This window comes from Panthera uncia (assembly GCF_023721935.1).
Source record: "Panthera uncia isolate 11264 chromosome C1 unlocalized genomic scaffold, Puncia_PCG_1.0 HiC_scaffold_3, whole genome shotgun sequence".
In the NCBI taxonomy this organism is placed as follows: Eukaryota; Metazoa; Chordata; class Mammalia; order Carnivora; family Felidae; genus Panthera; species Panthera uncia.
This window is the reverse complement of record NW_026057584.1, coordinates 102,526,925-102,550,571: the sequence shown is the minus strand read 5'-3', so window position 1 is coordinate 102,550,571 and position 23,647 is coordinate 102,526,925.

Below are 23,647 nucleotides of genomic sequence, written 5' to 3'. Positions count from 1 at the left end.
ATCTTCAGGCCACAGTTTGCTGACTCCAAGGGGGTACCTGATTAGTTACATGCATTCCGTGGGCCATGGGCATCCATCAGGATGTACTGGGGGAAATGGAGTGCAGTGGTTACTTGAGTGGACCTAAGAGACCTCTTACTGCCTTGCATCAGAAAGCATCCTTACAGACACTACCTGACTCAGCTTCCCCAGTTGCCCATCATGCAGACCTTTCTACTTCCAAGCTAGAGTTCACTCCTTGGCATTTTCCTGAGGACAAGGCATGTTTTATTGTATTTTAAGAAAACCTTTTATTATGGAAAATTTAAAAATATAGAAATGTAAAGTAGAATAATAATAAACCTGATGTAGCCATCACTCCACTGCAACAATTTTTTAAGCTTATTTATTTATTTTGAGAGAGAGAGAGAGAGCAAGTGGGGAAGGGACAGAGAGAAAGGGGGAGAGAGAAAATCCCAGGCAGGCTCCACACTGTCGGTGCAGAGCCCGATGCAGGGCTTGAACTCACAAACCATGACATCATGACCTGAGCCAAAGTGGGACACTTCAGTGACTGAGCCACACCCCCCAACTGTGGCAATTATTAACACATGGCCAGTTTTCATCTGTAGGCAAAGAGGAGCCTTTTTCGCTTCCCTGAAAGCCTCTGCTAACTCAGGAGTATTGTCTGGGGAGGACAGCCAGCAGAGTCACACTTGGGGATCCCTGTGTGGGGGTAAAGGGGGCAGGAGACTTGGTAGCTAAGAGAAACTGCCCCCAAAGACCTCGGGTGTCCAAAGCTGGGGAGATCTCCCTGTGCAAGATGGGTGTTGTCTGCCTTTCAAGGACTCTCTTACTGAGGAGCTCAGAAGCTAAACTTTCAGGTGAATACTTAAGACCTTCCACCAACGTCCCTTCCCCAAATTCATTCTTTCTTTCTTTCTTTCTTTCTTTCTTTCTTTCTTTCTCTCTCTGCAAATATAATAACACAAGTGTGCACCATGGCCCTTCAAGCAGATTTTTGAAGAGACTGCACAGCACAGCGGCCAAGGGTGGCTCCAGAGTTAGACCACCTGCTCCTGGATCCAGTCCTCCCACTGCCAAATGTGGGGACATCTCTTCTCCTTCCTGTGCCCCTGTTTCATGCCTCTTAGGATTTTTGAGAGCATTAAAAGGGCTAGATAATGAGTGCAAAGCACTAAAAACAGGTGTTGGTACCTATTAAATAACATTATTAAGATGAGATGATGATACAGAAAGACGATGCTAGAAGCTAGTAGTAAAAATACCTGGGTCTTACTACAATACTAACTACTGCCTGTAGAGAGTGGGCTATGGTGGGGATGAGGTCGGGCTCCTGGCCACACTCTTAACTAGTTTTGTGACCATGAGTTAGTCACTGTCCCTTTCAGGGCCTCCAAGTTCACATCTATAATAGAAGGTACTCGAGCAATCTATCCCTTTTGTATTACTTTGGTCTGAAACCTGGAGTCTGTTCCCAACTCACCGTGGGCCTCCTTAAGCCCTGGGGCTTATTTTTAATTAACCAACCATCAGGAATGCAAAAGCTTAGAGGTCAGATGTCTGAGGCCACCAGCCTGGTGCCTCCTCCTTCCACTCACTCCCTCTCCAGTCAGGTCTCAGACTCAATAGCCGCAGGCCATCCTCTGGCCCAGCTCACTTAGGTGAGGTGGCTGCCCCTGGAGTTCAGGAGACTGTGGGCTGGACAGTTCCCAAAGCCCTTGCCAGGCCCGGAATTGCCACCTGCAGCTAAGAGGAACGGGTGGGGCACCCCATCCAGGAAGCCAGCCCCTTTCCCCAGGGTGTCCTCCCTAACTCTAGATTCGAGACTCTAGAACCACTTGGTCACCTGAGGCTACAGGTGCTCCAGAATCCAGAAGGTAGTCTGCAGTCTAGTCCTAAATAAACAAGGGTCTCTTCTGAGACCTCTACTGATGGACCCCTCTCTCTTGGGGTATGCTTGACTTCAGCTTTCAACCTCACCAAGTAAGAAGGTGGTGCCGACCGTGTGGCAAGTGCCTGGCTAAATGGGTCGAATGGGGAAGAAGGGTCACATGCCAGTAATAAGAGAGCTGAACTTTAGTCTGCTCTGTCACCAGCTAGGGGCCTGAGCCAGTGGATCTGTGGGCCCACTATCCTGGAGGGGGTTGCATCCCTGAGCCCCATGCCAGCTCTCCTGGTGAGTCTAGGATGTGCAGGAGAATGAGGAGCAGAGACCAGAGTGTCCCGAATAGTAAAGCAGGCTCTCACCCACCCATCCACAGTGTGTCCCTGACACTCCATTACCCACCCACAACCTCTGGCGTGGCTTTCAGATGTTCTCTCGGCACACGTCCGCTTTCAAGACCTCAAGCTTTGCATTAGGGAGATGGTTGGGCAAAACTCACTCTTGGGCTGTATAGGTGACCACGGGTGACAGGGAAGCAACAGAGGCCCAGGGAACAGAGCTTCTCTCTGCGTCGTCCAGGTCATGGGAGTGACTGTGGGGTGAGGCTCAGCTCTCCCTGCACGGAGGGTCAGCCTCACCATGGGACCCTGGTCTCAGGTCCGCTGAAAGTGGGAGGATGTCCCTGATTAAGTATCCAAACACACGTTTATGGGTCTGGCTTGGACATCCTCTGGACACACATATTCCCCAAGAAGTTCCTGAGGTGGGCTTTCCTCACGTCACCGCTGGTCACTCCAGCTACCAGGTCTCAACGTTTAGAAAGCTCAGTCATCAGTGGCAGCTTGCTGGGCGCCCGGTGATCTCTCTCTCTGTCTCTGTCTCTCCTAATGTCTTTGCCATGACACCTGCATGGTTGTCCCGTTTCACCTTTATGCCTGCGTTCTCCAGCCAGTGAGCATCAGCCTCTCAAGCAAACTCCATCCTTGCAGCTTGACATTCTAGGCTATACACTGGCTCTTTTCCTCGCCTCCCTCCTTCCGCCCAGAGATACGTTATCCAGTTATTATAAGAGTTGGAGGCCCTCAGATTTCAATCCCACTGCATGACTGTGGTCTTTCTAAGCCTCAGTTTCTTTTTTAAAAAATGGTTACTTATTTATTTTGAGAGAGAGAGAGAGAGAGAGAGAGAGAGAATCCCAAGCAGGCTCTGCACTGTGAGCGCACAGCTGGAAACGGGGCTCAGTCTCACGGACCGTGAGATAATGACTTGGGCTGAAATCAAGAACTGAATGCTTAACTGACTGAGTCACCTAGGAGCCCCTAAGCCTCAGTTTCTGTGTCCGTAAAATGGGAATATTGGCAGTGTCTCTCTTACTGGGCTATTACGATAAGCAAAAGAGATGATGCATTCAAAGTGATTTGCACAATGCCTGACTCCAGGCCTTTTGTTTATGTGCCTTCTCTTGCACCCATCGGAGTAGTGAGCTCAATAGAACAGCTTAAATTATGCTTCTGGTAGCCTATATTTGTGGAATGATCTATTTCTTAAGTTACACATTAATTCAAGGCTTCATTAAGTAGCTCAATGCCTTGGGCAACAGATTACTTATAAATAGCATAATATTTAGTGGCTCCTTAGTTGTGCAGTCAGACATTATTAATGGGCCATGACTTCGAATCGGGTTGAAGTGTAAACACACGTGCACATCCACTCGTGTCGCCACGTGCACACACACGTGTACGCACTGAGTGACCGAGGAAGACACTCCCGAAGCTGCTGGCATGAGTTTATCTTACCGTTGGCTTTGGAAAAAGAAGATCAGCCTGGAAGAGAAAGAGACCAATCCCTTTTTGCATCAAAGAACGGGAAGAACATATTCCAAATGTTGATTAGCGGGCTCCTCGTTGCTTATGCCTAATTATTGCCAAAGCATTGTTTCAAGTTTACTCTTTTTACAAATGTTATTAGTCCCAGGGATAATTTTCTGAGTCTTTCACTTGGCAGAGGAATTACTAAATTTCTCATAGCCTATTTATTTATTTATTTTTAAAATTTCTTTTAGATAGAGAGCATGAGCAGGGGAGAGGGGCAAAGGAGAGAGAGAGAGGAGGGAGGAGAGAGAGAGAGAGAGAGAGAGAGAGAGAGAGAGAACCTCAAGCAAGTTCACTGTCAGCATAAGGCCTGACACGGGGTTTCATCCCGTGACCCTGGGATCATGACCTGAGCTGAAATCATGAGTCGCTCAACCGACTGAGCCACCCAAGCATTGCATTCCATGGCTAATTTAATCATTTGGGTAATTTAGGTAAAAAGGAGATCACAGTGATTTAGAACATTCATCTGGGGTAACTCAAGGCTTCCTGTATTTTGGTGTGTGTGCGTGTGTGTGTGTGCGTTTTGCCAGGGACAGGCTCCTGGAGGTCAGGGTTGGTTGAAGAACATATCAAAGAGAGACTTGTGAATACCTGACATTGTGGAACAGCCTGGAGCAGATCAAGGGCTTTGAAGGTGGTCCAGGTGTTCCAAATGTATCTTGGCTACAGCCACCTCCATTACACATTTTTGGTTTTTGGCTTGTTTTGTTTTTTCACTAAAAATTCGGGGTGCCTGGGTGGCTCAGTCTGTTAAGCCTCCGACTTCAGCCCAGGTCATGATCTCACGGTTCGTGAGTTGGAGCCCTGCGTCGGGCTCTGTGCGGACAGCTCAGAGCCTGGAGCCTGCTTCGGATTCTGTGTCTCCCTCTCTCTCTGCCCCTCCCTAGCTCACACTCCCTCTCTCTCTCTTTCTCTCTGTCAGAAATAAATACACTTTGAAAAAAAAATAAAAAATAAAAATGGAGGGCTCCATCCTGCTAAGTTTTCCCGGAATGATGAGAGATGTGGTTATTCCTGGTCTTTCAGCTCTGGGCAACTCCCTGAACCCAAAGACCTTGTCCTCATCCCCCTGCTCCTTACCCACCAACATTGTGGGGAGGCTCGGGCTCTGACCGCCTGTCAGAGAGCCAAGCAGACCGGCCCACCCACAAACCATTCACTTGCTTCTGGGTGCAGAGTCTACTCGCAGCTCCCCTAAGATCTGGACAGATCCTCTGGCCAGCGGGTATCGTTGTTTGGCCTCCTGTAGAGCACAGGATTTGGGATGTCATCACAGAAAACACCAGATTTTTGATCCCTGTTCCATCGATTATCACCTTCTCTCTGCTTCTCAGTGGTTCCCCAAATCACAGAACTTTACAGCTGGCGTAAACCTTAAAGACCATGAGGTCAAACGTGACAGCCTGGGAAAGCAGGATGCAGAAAGAAAATAGAAGTCATGGCCATGGGCTGCCACAGTGACCAGCAGGGCCGAGGCTGGCTTCCTCGACCTCGTCCTGATGTGCTCTGCTGTTCCTGGAGGTGACTCCTTCTCCATCACAGCACATGTCCACCTCTGCGTCTGGAGGCCCGGAGTCAACAAGACGTCGTACGCCTCTGCTCTGCATTTGCCAAAGTACCGAATGGCTTCAGCAGAATCTGGAGAAAACAGCACCAGGGCCCAAGGAAGCAGTTGGTTGGCACTGTGGCTGTTCAGTGCGTCCTTGAATTGTTTCTGTTCTGCTTTGACAAAACCCAGGCCGGGGCTCCTGGACAGCAGCCCCACATCGCATCCAGCTGCACCCTGGTCCAAGCACAACCGCCCTGCCCCGGGTGCCCAGACCCTCGTGCACCTGCTGACCCTGTTGGCTCTCCTGCCTGGAGTGCAGCTGAATGCACAGTGACATCTCTGGCTTTAGCGCTCCCTTACCCTCCTCGTGACAGCTGGCTCCCCCTTTCCTGGATCGGCCGGTAAAGCAGTGGCGAACAGCTTTGTTCAGAGGTAACAACCCCTGATTGTTGCCTTAGGGCTGGCTGACGCCTGGGGGACCGTGCTGCCCGGGCTGCAAGCCTGTGCCCCGTGAGCGTGGGCACGAGAGAAGGAGAAAGTCTGTGCTGCTCATTTGTTAGAAAACCGAGTTCCTGGTTTGCCCTGTGACTCTCCAAACACAGATTTTAAAGAGCCTCGCTTCTCACGGGCCCACAGTACTGCAGGGCTCCTGGGGCTAGAGAAACGCCTATAAACCCTGCCCCCGGAGTCCCCGGGGCCTCTCCTTGGGAACAGGCTATGCCGCGTAAACCCCTGGAGGTAGCACCAACTTTCTATCCGTATCCCCGCCTGACGCTGAGATGCATCACGGTTGCTCTGAGCACACGTTAGCGTGACGGCTCCTGGACGGGGGGTGAGAGGCTCTCACCACACCGAGATGCCCTGCTCCCCCACCTCCTCAGGAAAAGGCGACAGTGTTGGCCGTGCACCTGCAACATATGGCCCAGGGACCACCCACTAGGCTGGTACTGATGCACCCCTCAGGTGGGGCCCCGGGGGAAGGGAGGGCACAGTCCGCAGGGGCAGGACTGGCAGAGTGGGGTGAGTTTTATGGATGGAGAGCTAGGAAGGTGTCTCAGCCGTGCCCGTCCATCAGGGAGGTTTGCTGTGTGGGAACTGGGGACTCGGGGATATGTCGAGACAAGCGAGATTAGGACCGAGGGGGAGGGGGGGACATCTGGGAAGATTAGGAGTGAGATGTGGCAGGACGGCGGAGACAGGCGGAAGCAGGCAGGGGGTGGAACTCTGCAGGCAGGTGGCAGATGCCGGCCTTGGAGCCGGACACGCTGGGCTTCCACCAAAGCAGGGTTGCCGTGGGCCATTGCCTGAACCTCTCTGAGCCTCGTTCACTCATCTGTAAAATAGAATGCTAAATCCAGTCTGATCAGCAAGAGTAAGTGACATAAATAAATGTACAGCACACAGTCAGTGCTCCATAAATGCTTGCTCCCTGTGGTCGAACAGAAGAGGCCCTGGTCATTGGCATTTGTCACAGCCGCTAGGAAATGTCAGGTCGGTGTTCCTGCCAAGGGCTGTTCCATCTCGCCCGGCAGTGCCCCAGACCATCCTTCCAAGGGCCATTATGCTGCAGACAGCTCATTTGCATGCCCTGGTTGGAAAGTGCCCAGCTCAGGAATGGAATGTTCTGGCCCCACCAATTTGATTTTCAAATCACTTCCCTCTGAGCAGGAGCCGCCCTGGTTACACCGAGCCCCAAAGGCTAAGCTGACTGATTACAGGACACTGAGATTGGAGTGGGGGAGGGGCAGGCCCCCACCTTGTGCCACACACCCACCTCCCAGTATAGGTACTTCTGGAAGCTGGGTTAGGATGCTGTTGGAGATGGCCTGGAGAGAAGGCAGGGGAATCTGAGGGGCCAGGACCCCTGCTCTGCGGGATAGACACTGTGGGTGCCAGTGGAGTACAGATCCCTATTTCTTACCGCAGTCGGTCATCCCAGGACTCTGTCTAGAGTAAGGACCATTGGGCAGCGCCCCCATCAAACCCCGATCTAAACCTCCAGCAGTAGCCGCCTTCCTGACACGGCCAGCAGAGGGCGCCAGGAGCCTGGCGGAGAAGTTACCGGCAGCAGGGCGCTGCTCTCTGTCATCCGCCTGAGCTTAGGCTGATGCTGTCCCCGGTGTCATCTGTAGACAAAGTAAGAGGCCGCGTGGCTGGGGTGATCTCAGAGAACTGTCCCAGCTGCTTTTCATGCACCTCCCTCTGCGATCATAAGCCCTTTCTGAGAGGGCGGGACTAAATTTCCAGTTCTCCTGGGGAAGGGAAAGAGGGATTTGCCTGCTTTTCCAAGAAAGTATAATGAGGACCCGGGCTCTGGGAGTTTAATTCCCTTGCCTGAGGTCACCAGCAAATGACACGGTCTGGGGTTGAATCTGATCAGCCTGACTTCAAAGAGGGGCTTTTATCAAGGCTGCTGTTCTGTCTGGTGCTGAAAGATGTGTCTCAGGCACGGCAGACCCACGAGAGGGAGGGGTAGAGCTTCCGAGGGGTAGCGCTGAGACATCCGTCACTCAGGCCATGCCCACAGGACCCTCACAGCTGTCCAGGGTGCCAGCCCCCCTCCCGGCTGGTCCCTCTGCCCACACTCTTCCCTCCCGCGGCTGCCTTGTGGCAGAAGGGCCAAACCTTGCTGACCACTCCGTCGGCGAAGCCTCTTCGAGCACGCTCACTCCCCCCTTCATTCAGAGGCTCCTTGGAAGTGAAACTGACTCCGGAACAAGTAAGTGATTCAAACGAGTTGCAGAACATTGCAAGCCATGGACTCACCATTGCAGCTGAGAGCGGAAACCACCACCGTGATGCCGTCGTTAACAGTTCCTTAAGCGCGAACCCGGAGCCCCCCAGGTTGGGTGACGGAGCGGACAATTCCGCAAATAGGTTGCCGGAGGAAATCAAAGGACCGCTCCACAAAATGCCCCATGGGCCTCAGCACCGAGGGCATAAATGGGGTCTGGGATCCTGGGGACGTCTGTCTTCTCAAGATCTGTTTCCAGAGAGCCCGGGAACTTGGGTCCCAATGGACAAAACAGGACTAGAAGCGAAGGGCGTTCTCCGGGGGCTGCTGTAGCATATTACCACAAACCTACTGGCATGGAACAACACAAATTTATTCTCGTACAGTTCTTTTTTTTTTTTTTTTAATGTTTATTTCCTTGAGGAAGAGGCAGAGTGCGAGTGGGGGAGGAGAAGAGAGAGGGAGACGCAGAATCTGAAACAGGCTCCAGGCTCTGAGCAGTCAGCACAGAGCCCGACGCGGGGCTCGAACTCACGGACCGCGATATCATGACCTGAGCCGAAGTCAGACGCTTAACCGACCGAGCCACCCAGGCGCCCCGTATTCTCTTACAATTCTTGACAGCGGAAGTCCCACTGGGCTCAGTCGAGGCGTCTGCAGGGCAACCCTGTTCCCGGAGGATCTAGGACAGCACCCAATTCCTTGCCTTTTCCAGCTTCTATAACCACAAGCATTCCTTGACTCCTGACTGCTCACATCTTCAAAGCCAGCGGTGTGACACCTTCAACTCCTCTCTGTCTCTGTCCCAGTCCCTCTTCCCGACTCTGACCCCCACGTCCCTCTCATCAGGGCCTTTGTGTGGTGACACTGGGCCTCCAGGATGGTCCAGCGTCCTCTCTACCTCAAGACCCTTAATTCAATTACATGCACAAAGTCCCTTTTGCCACGCAAGGGAACCTATTCTGGGGATTAGGGCATGGAAATCTTTGGGGGTCATTCTGCCCTACCACAATCACCCTTTGGGTTAGAAAAAGGGCCCCAGACAAGCAACCTGACCCCGGGGGTTAGCAGAGTCCGGGCGCTTGGCGAGCTTCGGCTTCCTCCCAGGCCGCTGGAAAAGGCAGGGAGGGCATCCGAGGTGAAGAGTGGGAATGTCCAGAGGTGGAAGGAGCCGTAGGACTGAGTCCGGCTACTTGTTTACCTACCCACCTTCTTTTTTTTTTTTTTCCTGTTAGATCCTCTCTGTTAAATTATGTGGCCCAGAAACCTCTCCAGAAGCTCCGGGCTCCATCTCTCCCTCCACCTCCTGGCTGGGGGGGCTGCTGGACACACTGATGCCCACTGTCCCCCGGAGCGTGCACCTCAGCCAGTCCAGGACGGGCCCTGGAATATGAATGTTTAATAAGTGGCCAGAGATCCTACGAGAAGCTGTGTTTGGAAGGCACTGCATGAGGTCACAGACCTAATTCTTCAAGGTGAGGCAGCGGTGGTGGTGGGGGGGGTTGGGGGGGATTTTTAATGCGATAGGGGAGAAGGAGTCCCCTACCCCCTTTGACTGAGCCCAGCCAGTCAGCTGGCCCTGCGTGCTGGCTTCAGGCTGGAGCCTCTGCTGGCTTCCGGGGGAAGAGGGGCAGGTGTTCTCAGATAGACGCATTTGCTTTGAGCATCTCACTTTCCTCCCCTGATCAAGGGGGCTACCTGGGGCAGGTGGGGGCAAGGGTGGCTGCCCTGTGTAACTCCGGAGCCAGGCATGTGGGATGCGGATGTGGCCCAAGGAGGGGGAGAGGACTGCCCACGCAGGGGTCACAACCATTTGGCCGGTCTCAGAAAGGAGACTTAGAGAGTCAGCCAGCCTCAGGCTGGTTCCCCGGGGCAAGCTGTCCCCCTGCACCCCTCCCCCTAGGGAGCTGGGGTCCTGGGGCTCCACCTGCCTCACGATGCTCTCTGCTGCACTGACGCCCCCACCCAGCCCGACCGACCCTTTCCACCTCAGCCTCGGTCTCCCACTTGTGGAACGGTCTGGCCCCCTGTGATGCCCTCACCAGGGAGCAGCCCCAAGAAGGTTATAGAACATTTATACCCTTAAGATCTCCTTTCATCTTCACAATGATCCTCCCCCAAATCAGGCAAGACACCCCTCCCACAGGGTGCCACAGTTTGGCACCCTGGTCCACTACCATGCCCGCCTTCCAAGAGCTGAGGGTCAGAGCCACAGATGCCTGCGCAGCGTATCCCATATCTGGCTATCTGGTACCTGTGGTCCCCTTCTCCAAAAGGAACACCGAGGTCCCCCTAGAAAGAAGCCAGGTGAACTCAGACCCGTGAAATCCAGCAGAGCTATTCATTTTCAGCCCTATACTGCCACCTGCTGGCCAGATAGGCTGGGTTGTTCCCAGCCAGTGGTAGGGGGGAAGGTACCGCAAGGGCAGGTCCACAGAGGCCGTGTCACATTTCTCTTCCAAACTTGCTTCTGCGCCGCTGGACTGAGCCAGGCCTCCCATCGTCCTGAAGTGTGACTGACCCGCCACATTTACTTCCTTCCTCCCACCATCAAACCCATCTCAGATGATAGAAAAATCTACTACAATAACTCACACTGAGGCATCATGATTGACGCCGGCTTTGATTATTATTTATCTCTTCCCCAAGCTATCGGAGAATGAAAATTTTTTATTAGAATCTAAGTGTGGCTGTGTTCATCTCCAAAGAAATGATTCTCTAATGGTGGAAGTTCAGGCTCCGTGGTGACATTTTGGATAGAAAGAAGTTGGCAGCGCTCTTTCTAAGCATATTTTGATCTCTGACTCTCTGAGTATAGAGATCAAGCTAGTGGGGCACATCTGGGGTCCATTATCTCAGACTGCTATAAAGTAATAGAATATTGGAGCTGACAGCATCCTTAGAGACCTGGTTATGGCACAGACAAATCTGGGAAGTGATTTGCCCATATGGAACAGACTGGAAACAGAATCTCTTCCAAAAAGGCTTAGGTTTAGGGGAATTTCTGGAGGATAGACATGCTGAGAATTTTAAAGGGAAATGTGAGCTTCATATCAGAGAGACCAGTCTCCTCACCCACCCCCAAGTTATCCCCTATTCCCTCTCAAAGATGGAAGGAGAGGGCCTCTGTGGGCAGAGGGAGCATTGGTGGGTTCTGTCCGCACTATCCTTCTCCGGGAATCAGCTCTCTTCCAAGTGGGAACCCCCAAGGAATCCTGACTTATTTTCCATCTCTTTGTCTCTCTGAGCTGCATTATGGGTAATTTCTTCCACCCCCCACCCCCCAACTCACTAATTCTTTTGCAGATGTGGCCCATCTGATGTTTAAACCATTTCTGGCTTGTACGAGTTTAATAATTATATTTTCATTTAGATAACGTTGCAGTCGGTTGTTAAATCTGGTCCTTTTTGATCACGTTGTGTTCCCTGATTGTACGCTCGATTTCTCCCTTTGTTTCCGTGAACATTGAAAACACGTGACTTCTTATTCTGTTCCTGATAATTCCATTTTGTCAAGTGTTTGGTGGTGTAATTCTAACAGGCACTGCTTCTGCTGACAGTTGCCCGTGATCGATCATTTCTCCATGTTTGGGCCACTTTTCCCTGGGAGTTCGTATTCGGTCTGTAGAACCTAGGTCGGGGGGTCTGTAGACGTTTCTGCTCATTTCTACCAGGAGCCTCGGGATGGCTGCCATCTTGGAAACACACTAAAATAATTCTCAGCTTGGATATTGTTCGGGGAGTGTAAACCCAGACCCCGAATCCCTGTGACCATGAGTTTCCATATTTAAATTGGCAGAGGGGAGGGGCAAAATCTCTCCTCCTCTTCTTGTCCTCTTTCCCCTCACTTCCTGTCTCCTTTACACAAAGCGGTGGCCAGAACACGTTTCCTTTTCTATGGCACCATTCATTGAGGGCATAGCTCTTCGAGGAGTCTAGCTTCTTCCAGAAGTTTCAGTCCTGACTCTCCATCTTGTCTACCTGGGCTCAGGGCCCAGCCTCCTCTCTTCTGTATGGCTGTTAGAAGCAGTGGCTGTGGGTTTCAGGTATTTCCAGATGCCCCAGGGCAGCCCTCAGCTTTGGGGATCACCTGCCACTTTGCTTTTAGCCACCGCTTAGTTGTTGGTCCTTGGGGGTCCCTGGCGTCCTTACACATTCAGCTTCCTTACACTGAAAATCAAGTTGGTCTTATTTTAGTCTTCATGCCTAGGTATTGGCATTGGAATTTTTGTCCCAAATGCAAGTCCTACTTTTGTACTGAAGCGTATCAACCTTTGCTCCACTTGAAGAGTTACACAGTCACAACAACCGTGTTGTTGGGGGATCACAGTCCACACGGAGGACCAGCCCCCCTTCCAGCATCAGTGAGTTTGGGGGGTGTTTCCCCAAACTACCCTCAGGCTTGATAATTTGCCAGAAAGACTCACGGACAGCTGTCACCCTCCACGTCTATGCGTGGGCACAGACTAACGTGAGTCAAGGAAAGGAAAACCTGGGGCAAGGTCGAGAGGCAGCCCATGTGGGAGTTCTGTTGTCTTCTCCCCGTGGGGTCAGGACGCCTTGCCTCCCCAGCAGCGACACGTGACAAAGCACAGGAGTACTGACAAACAGGGAAGCTCCCCAGCCTCGGGGTTCAGCTTGTGGCTCCATTATATAGGAATGACCGATCGCCTTTGTGGCCTGTTCAGTCTCCTGTCCAGCCCCCGGGTGTGCCCCCAACACCATCCCCTTCCCATCACACTGCTGGTGTCCCAGCATGGCCAGCTCCCCTCCCACCACGACCATCAGGTATGGCCATTCTCTACTGGAGGTCACATTGTTAGATGCTCCAGCGTGACCCAAGACTCCCGGGCAAACAAGGACACTCCTATCCGTCCCGATACTCCAGCTTACGGAAGCTTACGGATCACCTCTGTCAGGGCAAAGTTAAATTACTTACTACACACCACAGTGTTCCTACCAAAGCCTCTCGGTTCTAGAATTCATCGTGATTCATCCCTCGGATGGCAGAATTTTCAATCAAGTAAACTTTCTGGTACAAGAAGCCTCCTGGGCACCGTACTCTGAGTTCTTGCATATCTGTAGACGTCTGCCCTGTGTCTTTATACTCGGAGGACAACTGGTCTGAGTGCGAAGTTCTTGGTCACATTTTACCCCTCAGGACGTCAGGCCCTGAACGAGGCTCTGGGGAGTGTGAGGCCGGTGAGCCCGGGTCCCCACTCGCCGTCCCTGCCTGAGGGGACAGGAGACGGGTGTCCCCTCCTGAACAGACTTAGGGTCAGCACTTCATGCCCAACAAACTCATCGGGACGTGTTTTGGGTTGATTGCTATAATTTTTACTGGGACGTGATATAACATGTTTTTGCTATGTAATTTCAACCTTGCCGCGTTTCAGGAAGGCTTTCTTCTGCTAACATTTTACTGGGTTTTTAAATTCTTTTACTGTTTTCTTTTTCAGAAGAATCATCCCTTTCTATTTATTAACTTTCTCCACAATCACTTCTTTTTTTAAAAAAAAAATTTTTTAACATTTATTTATTTATTTTTGAGACAGAGAGAGACAGAGCATGAACGGGGGAGGGGCAGAGAGAGAGGGAGACACAGAATTGGAAGCAGCTCCAGGCTCCGAGCTGTCAGCCCAGAGCCCGACCTGGGGCTCGAACTCACGGACCGTGAGATCGTGACCCGAGCTGAAGTCGGACGCCTAACTGACTGAGCCACCCAGGCGCCCCTCTCCACAATCACTCCTATTCCTCTGTTCTTGTCTGCTTTATTGTACACCACGATCCCCTTTTTAGCTTCTAATGTGGTTTTTTGTGTATGTCTGGCTTTTACCCCTTTTTTATTTTTTATTTAAAAAAATTTTTTTAACGTTTATTTGTTATTGAGAGACAGAGAGAGAGTGTGCACAGGGGAGGGGCAGAGAGAGTGGGAGACACAGAAGCCGAAGCAGGCTCCAGGCTCTAAGCTGTCAGCACAGAGCTGACACGAAGCTCAAACTTACAAACCACGAGATCATGACCTGAGCCAAAGTGGGTCGCTTAACCGACTGAACCACCCAGGCGCCCCGCTTTTATCTCTTTGATAACTTTATTTTTCTCTTCTGTTTCTTTCCTGAGCTATTCTAGCTCATGCTTTCCCTCCTGCTGATGTAACTTTGTATCTCCGCTCCAGTCTCTTTCCCATCTATTTGAAAGATAGATTTTTTTTCCTTCTAAAAAACCATGCTGTCTTTAATTTTTTAAATATGAAGGGCTATTTATCTGATTTCTCCTTTATTCTGTTCCCTGGGGATCCTCTGGGTGGGATTCCTCTTGTGATATGTATTTGCTTGTCACTGTTTCTGCTCCTACCTTGTGGCTACTGCTCAATTATTGTTTTATTTTGTTTTAATGTTTATTTTTGAGAGAGAGAGAGAGAGAGAGAGAGAGTGTGTGTGTATGCAGGGAGGGGAAGAGAGAGAGAGAGAGGGAGAGAGAGAATCCCAAGCAGGCTCAGCGCTGTCAGCACAGAGCCCAACATGGGGCTTGAACTCATAAACTGTGAGATCATGACCTGAGCAGAAATCAAGAGTCAGGCGCTGAACCCACTGAGCCACCCAGGCGCCCCGACTGCTTGGTTTTAAGGGGGAAGCGGTCCGTCCCTTTTTCGCCCTCAGAACTGTTAGACCCCATGACCCAATTTTTCCCCTCCAATGTTTTTATTGTGGTAAAATGCACATTACATAAAATTGACTATCTTCACCGTTTTTAAATGCACAGTTCAGTGGTTTTAAATACATTCAGAATGTTGTGCCACCACCCCCACCACCCTTCTCCAGAGCTCCTTACGTCTCGTGAAAGTGAAACTTTGCTCCGTTAAGTAAATAGCTCCCCATTCTCCCTCCCCTAGCCCCCTGGCAATTGCCATTTTCCTTCTGTCTCTACAAATTTGAGTACTCTAAGTACCTCATATAAGTGGAATCATACAGTTGTTGTTTTATTAAGACTGGCTCATTTCACTCAGCATAACATCCTCAAGGCTCACCCATGCCGTTGCGTGTGTCAGAACTTCCTTCCTTTGTAAGGCTGAGTAATATTCCATCATATGTATATACAACGTTTTGTGTATCCATTCATCTGTCGGTGGACACTTGGGTTGCTTCCTTCGCTTCCTACTGTGAATAAGGCTCTTGTGAACATGGGTGTGCAAATATCTCTTCAAGACCCTGCCTTCCGTTCTTTCAGGTACATACAAGAAGTGGGTCTGCCGGCTTGTAGGGTCGTCCTATCTCTCACCTTTTGAGGAGCCTCCATACTATTTTCCAGAGTGGCTGTGCCAGTTTGCATTCCCACCAGCAGTGGGCGCACAAGGGGTCCAGTTTCTCCACATTCTCTCCAACACTTCTTAGTTTCTGTTTTGTTTCTTGCTGGTAGCCATCCTCGTGGGTGCGAGGAGGTATCTCACTGTGGTTTGGATTTGCATTTCCCTGAGGATGAGTGACCGTGAGCATCTCTTCCTGTCTCTGTTGGCCATTTGCATGTCTTCTTTGGAGAAATGCCTGTTCAAGTCTTTTGCCCAGTTTGGAGTTTGGGAGTTCTCTGTGTGTTCAGGATGTTAATCCCTTATCAGACGCGTGATTTGCAGATATTTTCTCTCATTCTGCGGGTTGCTTTGCATCTTGTTGCTATTGTCTTTTGATGCATAAAACTTTAAAATTTTCACAAAGTCCCTTTTGTCTGTTTTTCCCCCCTTTTGTTGCCTGGGCCTTTGGTGTCACATCTAAGAGGTCATTGCCAACAGCAATGTTGTGAAGCTTTTGCCATATGTTTTCTTCACAGGTTTTTGGTTTTAAGTCTTTGGGTTAATTTCTGCGTCTGATGTTCGGTAAGAGTCCACCTTCATTCCCCTTCCCGCATGTGGGCAGGGTGCCGGCATCTGTGGCACTGTAGATGGGGGTGGGGGGCCGTCGGGAGGGTCCGGGGCCAGGTCTCCTCTGCCTTCTCCCCTCCGTGCTGTCTCACCTGGGAGCTGATCAGGACATTGGTGTGAGCATCGCCCTCCTGCCTCTACCGGGCTCCCTCCACTTTGAGCTGGAGGCAGATCTGGGGATGATTAAGACGGGGGGGCACCTGTGCCCTCATGGCCCCCTGCCACTCCTCTCTGTCACCCTCTCGGTTCCCCTGCAGCATCTGGTGATGTACCACCTGCCCCCGCTGCAGCCACTGCAACTCTCTCTCTCCCTTTCTCTTTTCTCTACCATCCCGTCTCCCTGCTGTCCTGGCCCCTTCTCTCCCGCCTTCCTTCCCTCTATCTCCAGAGATCCAGAGGCCATGGGATGGGGGTGGGGTGGGGGTGGGGGGCAGCAGTTAGGGACAGGGGCGCAAGCAGCCTCCCTAGAGCCCCGATTCTGCCATTTGCAGGTTGTTTGACATTAGACACGTTAATGAGCCTCCTGCCTATTGAGTTATTAGTATCAGGACTAAACGAGAGAAAATGTGCCATGTGCCTAACGCACACCTGGCAAATGCTGCAGAATGCATAAACAGTGACTATTACTGTTATTTCTCTTAATCCTATCATCATCATCATCATTATTATTATCAGCTTATTGGCTGTCTCAGCCCCTCTGTTTGATCCCTGCTTTCCAACCGGCTGGTTTCTTCTGTCCTCAGTTTCTGCCCATACGCAAGCCTGCTGAGGGGCACGACCCAGCCTCACCCACCCCTGTGGAGGCCCTCCCTGTGCATTTATTGATGGAGCCCTGCCCAGGCGGGGGGGGGGGGACACGCTCCTGTTGCCCCGGCAACAGCCCCTCCTCCTCACTCAAGTCTCACTGCAGCATCCGGCAGGACCCCCTAACTGTTCCTGCCTCCGGTGAGCGTGGTCCTGCTCAGGCTCCAGGCTCCTGAAGAGGGGCAGAGAGGCTCCTGGCCTGGGCATGGAGGTCTGGGGCGTAAACAGATCCCTGAGCCTGGCGTCCTTGGTCCAGAGGCCATCCCTGTGGAGGCAGCGTTAGAAGCCTGACTCAGCCTCCCACATGCACCTGACTTGGGGCCTCTTGCCTGAGTGGCCCGGAGAGCCCATGTCGTGGGCAGCGTGATGAATGAAGCTACAACGGCCTGCAATCTGGCTAAGAGCCGGGCAGACCCCAGGGAGCCCCCCAGGGCTGCCGAGGGGTGGCCAGGGGGAGCAAACAGTGACGCAGACATCTGCGGAGGGCACTGCCGCTGCCACAGCTCCAGGCAGGGGGGAGCGCTGACGGTCCCTGGGGTGTGCCTGTCCACCCTGTCAGCAACCACCTACTCACCCCGGCTTGCCAAAGCATGTAGGGAAAGAACGCTCTCGCCATCGGCTCACTTTCTTCCTCTACAGGGTGCCGGGAAGGGTCCTAGGAGTTCTCGAGCCCACCTGTGTCCCCAGCCCCTCCCATCACCTCCACCCTCAACTGTCCAGTGGGCGTAATGAGTCCTGCTTCACAAAGTCAGAGGCTCAGAGAGGGTAAGAAATGGACCCAGGCCGCACCTGCCACACGGCGGGGCTGTGGCCCCAGCCAGGTGCCCAAGGAGCCAGCACAGACTTGTCCCGCCACCTCGGGTCCCTGCCCCTCATCACTTGGGGTCCTAGCTGGCTGAGGGTCAGGGCACTTCTAGGGGTCCCTAAAAGTGTTTAACGTTTAACGTATTTTATTTGTTTATTATTTATTTATTAATGTTTATTTATTTTTGAGAGAGAGAGAGAATGACAGACAGAACATGAGCGGGGGAGGGGCAGAGAGAGAGGGAGACAGAATCTGAAGCAGGCTCCGAGCTGTCAGCCCAGAGCCCGACGTGGGGCGCGAACTCACAAACCACGAGATTGTGACCTGAGCTGAAGTCTGACGCTTAACCGACTGAGCCATCCAGGGGCCCCAAGTTTAATGTATCTTAAATCAGAGGGAAAAGTGCAATAATAATGAATATATACTAATGAATCAAGCCTAGATTTTGTTCACATTTATGCCAGTGCAGTCTTAAAACACGTTTCTTATTTAAATTGACTGGGGCCTTTGGAAGTCATAATTCTGCCCTGTGTTTCTTATTAAAAAAATTTTTTTGAGAGAGGTAGAGAGACAGAGTGCGGGGGTGTGGGTGGGGTGTGGAGAGGGCAGAGTGAGAGGGAGACACAGAATCCAAAGCAGCTCCAGGCTCCAAGCCATCAGCACAGATTCCGACGCGGGTCTTGACTCAGTAACTGTGAGATTGTGACCTGAGCCGAAGTCAGACACTTAACCGACTGAGCCACCCAAGTGCCCCTTAGCTCTGGTCTTGATGCCCAAGCCTCACGGGGCCCCTCACCACTGTGGAGTGCTCCTTTCTCAAGCCCTCTACCCCAGACCCCAGCCTCAGAACAGGATAGTTAGAGCCTGGGGCTTTCTGGGCGGCCAGCTCTGGCCCGGGCAGCTCCCACCTTGGCAGGAGGCCCATCAGGTTGTCTGATGATGGGATAGGAGAGAGAAAGGTTTGAACCAGGAGACCTAGTTTCAGCTTTCTGTGTATCCTTCCTCTGCGGGTTTGGAGATGTTCTGAGGTGTTTAAAATGCTCACCAAGGATCCACTTGCATAAAGGCCTGAGGAATTTTCTGGAAAGAACTGACCACAGGGGAAGAGAGAACCTCACACCCTTGCTTGGTTGAGGACCGCAACCTGGCAGGTAGCAGAGAAGAGGCAGGATGCAGTGGCTCTCTGTCACCCTGCTTGTGTCTGAGTCAACCCCTCTTGTGTGGCGCACACCTGAGAGAGTGCTCAGCCGTGGCCCCCGACACAGGCAGCCGCAGCAGACCTCAGTGGACCTCAGGCCTTGCCCACGCCTGCGCATGCCTTGGGGGCCTGGAGCATGACCCCCCACGTGGCCGTGGGTGCCGGTAACCCATTGAGATGCACCCGCGGACATGAATGTGTTTGGAAGTTAGGGTGTCCCCTCCAGGGGTGGCCCCAGCTCTGGCCAGGAGGACAGCTGTCCCATGTGGTACAATTCCAGTTCCCAGGCCGCCCCAGCCGCCGGCCCCCAACCCCCGGGACCAGGAATGGGACTGCGTTTTTGACATGTGCCCCCGTATGTGGGGGAAATGCTGCCTGGCTGTCTTGTCTGTACAAGCCCACCCCCCAGAGTGGGCTCGTTGTTTCCCCCATCTCACCAGGTCTGATCTGCGCTGTCAGCAGTAGCCAGGGGCGGGCTGCATCAGGGAGAGCAAATCATGCCTTTGGGAGCTGGGCTGCCAAGGATGAGTGCTTGACACTCATCTTCCTGACTCCCAGGACTCTGAGCTGTAACATGGGGATAACCCATCACACGTTCTGGGGACAGGTGGTCAGGACAGTGCTGGCCAGAAGGTATGTCCCTAAGGAGTGGCTGTTGCCTCTCCTGCGCGAAGCTTCTCCTCCCTCCTGGCTCCCCTTTGCTCCCTTCCATGCATGCATGCCCTTTCCCTGCTTCAGCCTTGTTCCAAACGAGGGGAGCAGAATGGGTCTCTCTCGGAGACCTTCCCTCCTGGCCTTCCCCCAGCTCCGCCTGCTCCCCCCCCCCCACCCCGAGCCCCACTGTCCCCACTTCTCTCCCCAGGCCCTTCAGCCAGAAGGGGGACGCTGCTTCTAACAGAAACTGGGGACCCACCACAGAATTCTAAGAAGAGATCTTGGAAAATAATTCCCTCCATCCTGGCATCATTTCCTTATTTTGGGGTGTGGGGGGGAACTGTGGCCTGCTCTCATCTCAACCCCACCAACAAGCTGTTCAGCCGTGGCCTTTTGTTGTGGCTGAAGCAGGGCAAGTGGTCGGCGTGGCCTGAGAGAGCCTTGCACACGGGCCAGAGATGCTGTCAGCACAGTTCTGGCTGCGTTGCTAAAAGGAGAAAAAAAGGAATTGCATTTGCTCTCTGCAACTTGCTTTGGCTTTTGTTTTCCTCACAGATCCTGCTGACATTGCCAGGCTGGGCCCCGGGTGGCAAGAGGAGGGGTGACACGTACAATTGCATTACATTTTGGTAAACGACTGCGTTGCAGAAAGCCCATGCGTCCAAAGATCTTTGCTCTGATGTTGACTCTGGGGACAGAGTGCCCTTGGTAATGAAGAGCTCCAGCCTCAGAGTCAGACAGACACGGGTTCAAATCCCAGCTCTGTCATTTACTGGCTGAGCAACTTTAGGCAAACTATTTAACTTCTCTGAGCCCCCGAGTACCTTCCTCCTAGGCTTATAAGGTTCTCTCTCTCCCTCCGTCCCTCCCCTCCCCTTCGCGACCTGAGAATTCTGTGCACCATCTCTGTGCGAGGAAAATACTGTGTTTTCCTCTGAAGAGCAATTTTTAAAACGTCTGCAGCACGTGCACGCGTACCAGTTCTTAAAATAGGTTTCTTTTCCTCCCAAATATTTTCATGTAGGATCGGTGTGCTGTTATATCCCCCTCATGCCTCCTGCACCCGGGAAAATCCAGCCGTTTCCTTTTCCACCGTTTGGAGCCAACATGGCATCTTGGATAAGTCACTTCATCTCGTGGAGGCCATGCCAATGACAGCTGCCGTTGGTTGAAATAAGGGGGGGCGGGGGTGACGCGTGGGTCTCTGACACCAGCATCTCCTGCCTGCTGCTCGGCCCACGTGTCCCACCTTTTGAAAAGTCTGTGTTGGGCCACGACCCAGGGCCGAGGGAGCAATAATTCTCCACCGGCACGCTGCCTGCCGCGCCGGCCATAGCTCACACTCCCCGCCTCCCTCCTCTCTGGGATTTAGAGCCCTACTCATCATCTGGCTGAAGTGTCAAGGATTTCCTTTCCTGCAGGAAATTAACTTGCATTTTACACTTTACACCCATAGAAATTTAATCATCCGCCATCCCCAGTCTGTCCTGCGTGACAGAGAGATGGCTGCTGGCCCCACTCCTCTGAAATACGGCCTTCCCTGTCAATCCGGGGGGACCGGGAGCGGGGGGGCCTTGGGCATCCGCAGAAAGCAGGTCCTTCTAAATACATTTCTGAGTACAAGCCTGAGGATTTGTTCCCATAGGAGGAAACTTAGAGGTGGCAGGCAGGATGAGGGGAAAGGAAGGCTGGGACACGTGTGCTAGAGGGCCACAGGGCAGCCCCAGCTGTCCCCCCAGGTGTCCCTCCCTCTTCACCTCGGGAGACAGGGCGATGAGGGCTGTGACTGCACCCCGCTCCATTAGCTGGTGCAAACTCCCAGCCACGCTCTGCTGTGTGACTCCAAGTGAGTCTTTGCTAGCACTGTTGCCTCTCCCAGCCTCTCCTTGATTGCATATTCTTGCTCTGGCATTGCCTCGCCTAAGAGGGACTGTCTCCCTCAAGTGCCCCAAGTCCCATCCCCCTCTCTTCCACATACCCTAAGTGTGACCCTATCACAGCCCAGATCACACTGTGGGATGGTCCCGGCTTACAAGTCCTGTCTCCTCCTGCTGGCCCGTTAGTCGTCCCAAGACAGAACCAAGGTTTGCCTTCATCCCGGTGTTTGGAGGGCAGAGGCCTAAGTCCTGTACAGGGGAGAAGGATTTGAACTAAGACTTGTGTTCACATGAGTTGAGCTCAGGGCCATAGGCTCTGAACTCATGAACTCACCTGGATGCAAACACCCTGGGGACATGGTAATAGGCATTATCTCCAGTTTTTTTTTAATTAAAAAATTTTTAATGTTTGTTTATTTTTTTTTTTTAATTTTTTCAACATTTTTTATTTATTTTTGGGACAGAGAGAGACAGAGCATGAACGGGGGAGGGGCAGAGAGAGAGGGAGACACAGAATCGGAAACAGGCTCCAGGCTCCGAGCCATCAGCCCAGAGCCTGACGCGGGGCTCGAACTCACGGACCGCGAGATCGTGACCTGGCTGAAGTCGGACGCTTAACCGACTGCGCCACCCAGGCGCCCCTGTTTGTTTATTTTTGAGAGGGAGAGAGAGACAGGGTGCAAGCAAGGAAGGAGCAGAGACAGAGAGGAAGACACAGAATCCAAAGCAGGCTCCAGGCTCTGAGCCATCAGCACAGAGCCCGATGCAGGGCTCCAACCCACAAACCGTGAGATCGTGACCTGAGCCGAAGCCAGACGCTTAACCGACTGAGCCACCCCGGCGCCCCTCCCCAGGGCCGTTCTTTATCAGGGCAGAACGTTAGGGCAACAACTGTAAGATCCGAAGCAGACATTTAGACCCCTCCCTGAAGGCCAGCGGCTCGCACTGTGGACCTAGCAGTGGGAGCTGGGGCTCACTCATCCAGGGTCAAACAGGGTCAAGCATGGAGGCCCCAAGCACCTAGCAGGTGGCCCCCTTGTGATGCAGCCCGAGCTCACTATTGTCATTTGCCCTGAAAGCAGACAAGGTCTCAAGGCATCTTTCACCCCTACTGCCCCACCCGCCCAGATGCCCAGCATTACTCTTCACCTAAGGGAAGTGTCCCCTCAATGTGGAGGGTCATACACATTCCCACATTCAGCATCTTTGCCTGGAATGGCTTGCCCTTACCCATCGCTCTACCTGTCCTCAAGGCCTAGGTAAGGAGAGAGGGAGAGAAAATGAAGCAGAGGTAGACTTCATTGCTCACCTGTCAGTGCCAGGTTCCTCACAAGGCACTTTACACCTGTGCCCTGGGGCCATTTGCATGCCCATCCACCCACCTGCGGGGGACCTTGAATCTGATCCACCGGTGACCAGTGCTGTCCAGAACAAGTAGGGTGCCAGCTACACATGTCTCATACTTTCTGGTGCTCATGGTTTAAAAAGAAAAAAACCGAACTGGTAAAATTAGTTTCTGGAATATATTTGATTTAACTGAGTGTGTCCAAAACGTGGTCATTTCAACGTGCAACAATCACCATTAACAGTTGTTAACGAGACACTTTACAGTTTTGATAGTAAGTCCCTGGGATCGGATGTGTCTCCTGCACCTTGAGCTCGTCTCTGCGTGGGCCGGCCACACCTGGCCAGCGGCCACGGCACTGAACGGTGCAGTTCTCCTGGGTTAACAACACCAGAGTCCCACTTTCCTCCCCTGTGAGAGAAGCTAATGATAGCACCCATGTCACAGGGCTGCTTACAGGGGTGATGGGAGAGAGTTTCGCAGATGTTAGCTTCTGGGGTTTGGGGGGTGGGGGCACACATGCAGGTGTGTGTCAGCCTTGCCCTTGTCAGGTGAACTGCCTTTAAAATGCCATTTCCCCCTGCTCAACAGACCCGTATGCCGTGTGCCCGGCACTGTTCTGCGTGTTGGGGTCACAGCGGTGAGCCAGAGGGACGCACTCCCCACCGCTGAGCAGGGCAGGACACCACGTGTTTGTAAACCTACAGACCTGCTCGCTTCCCTCCTCCCTGCACAGACGTGCTGTGAACTCCCGGGAGGTTCCAGGCTTTGAAAGGGGGGAGGGATTCCAGGAGGACCGGAGAGGCTCCCGGTCTGCTTTTTCTGACTGTAATGTGGAGGCAGGTGCACTAGGTGGCGGTATTGGGCCACATTAGGCTTTCAGCACTAGTGGCTCTTCACGCCAGACCCCCAGATCTTCGCTCTTCCAGAGCTCAGACTTTCCAGGATCCCCAAGAGTATCTGAGATTTCAGGCCCCAATATTCCAGCATCTATGTCTCCCCGGACC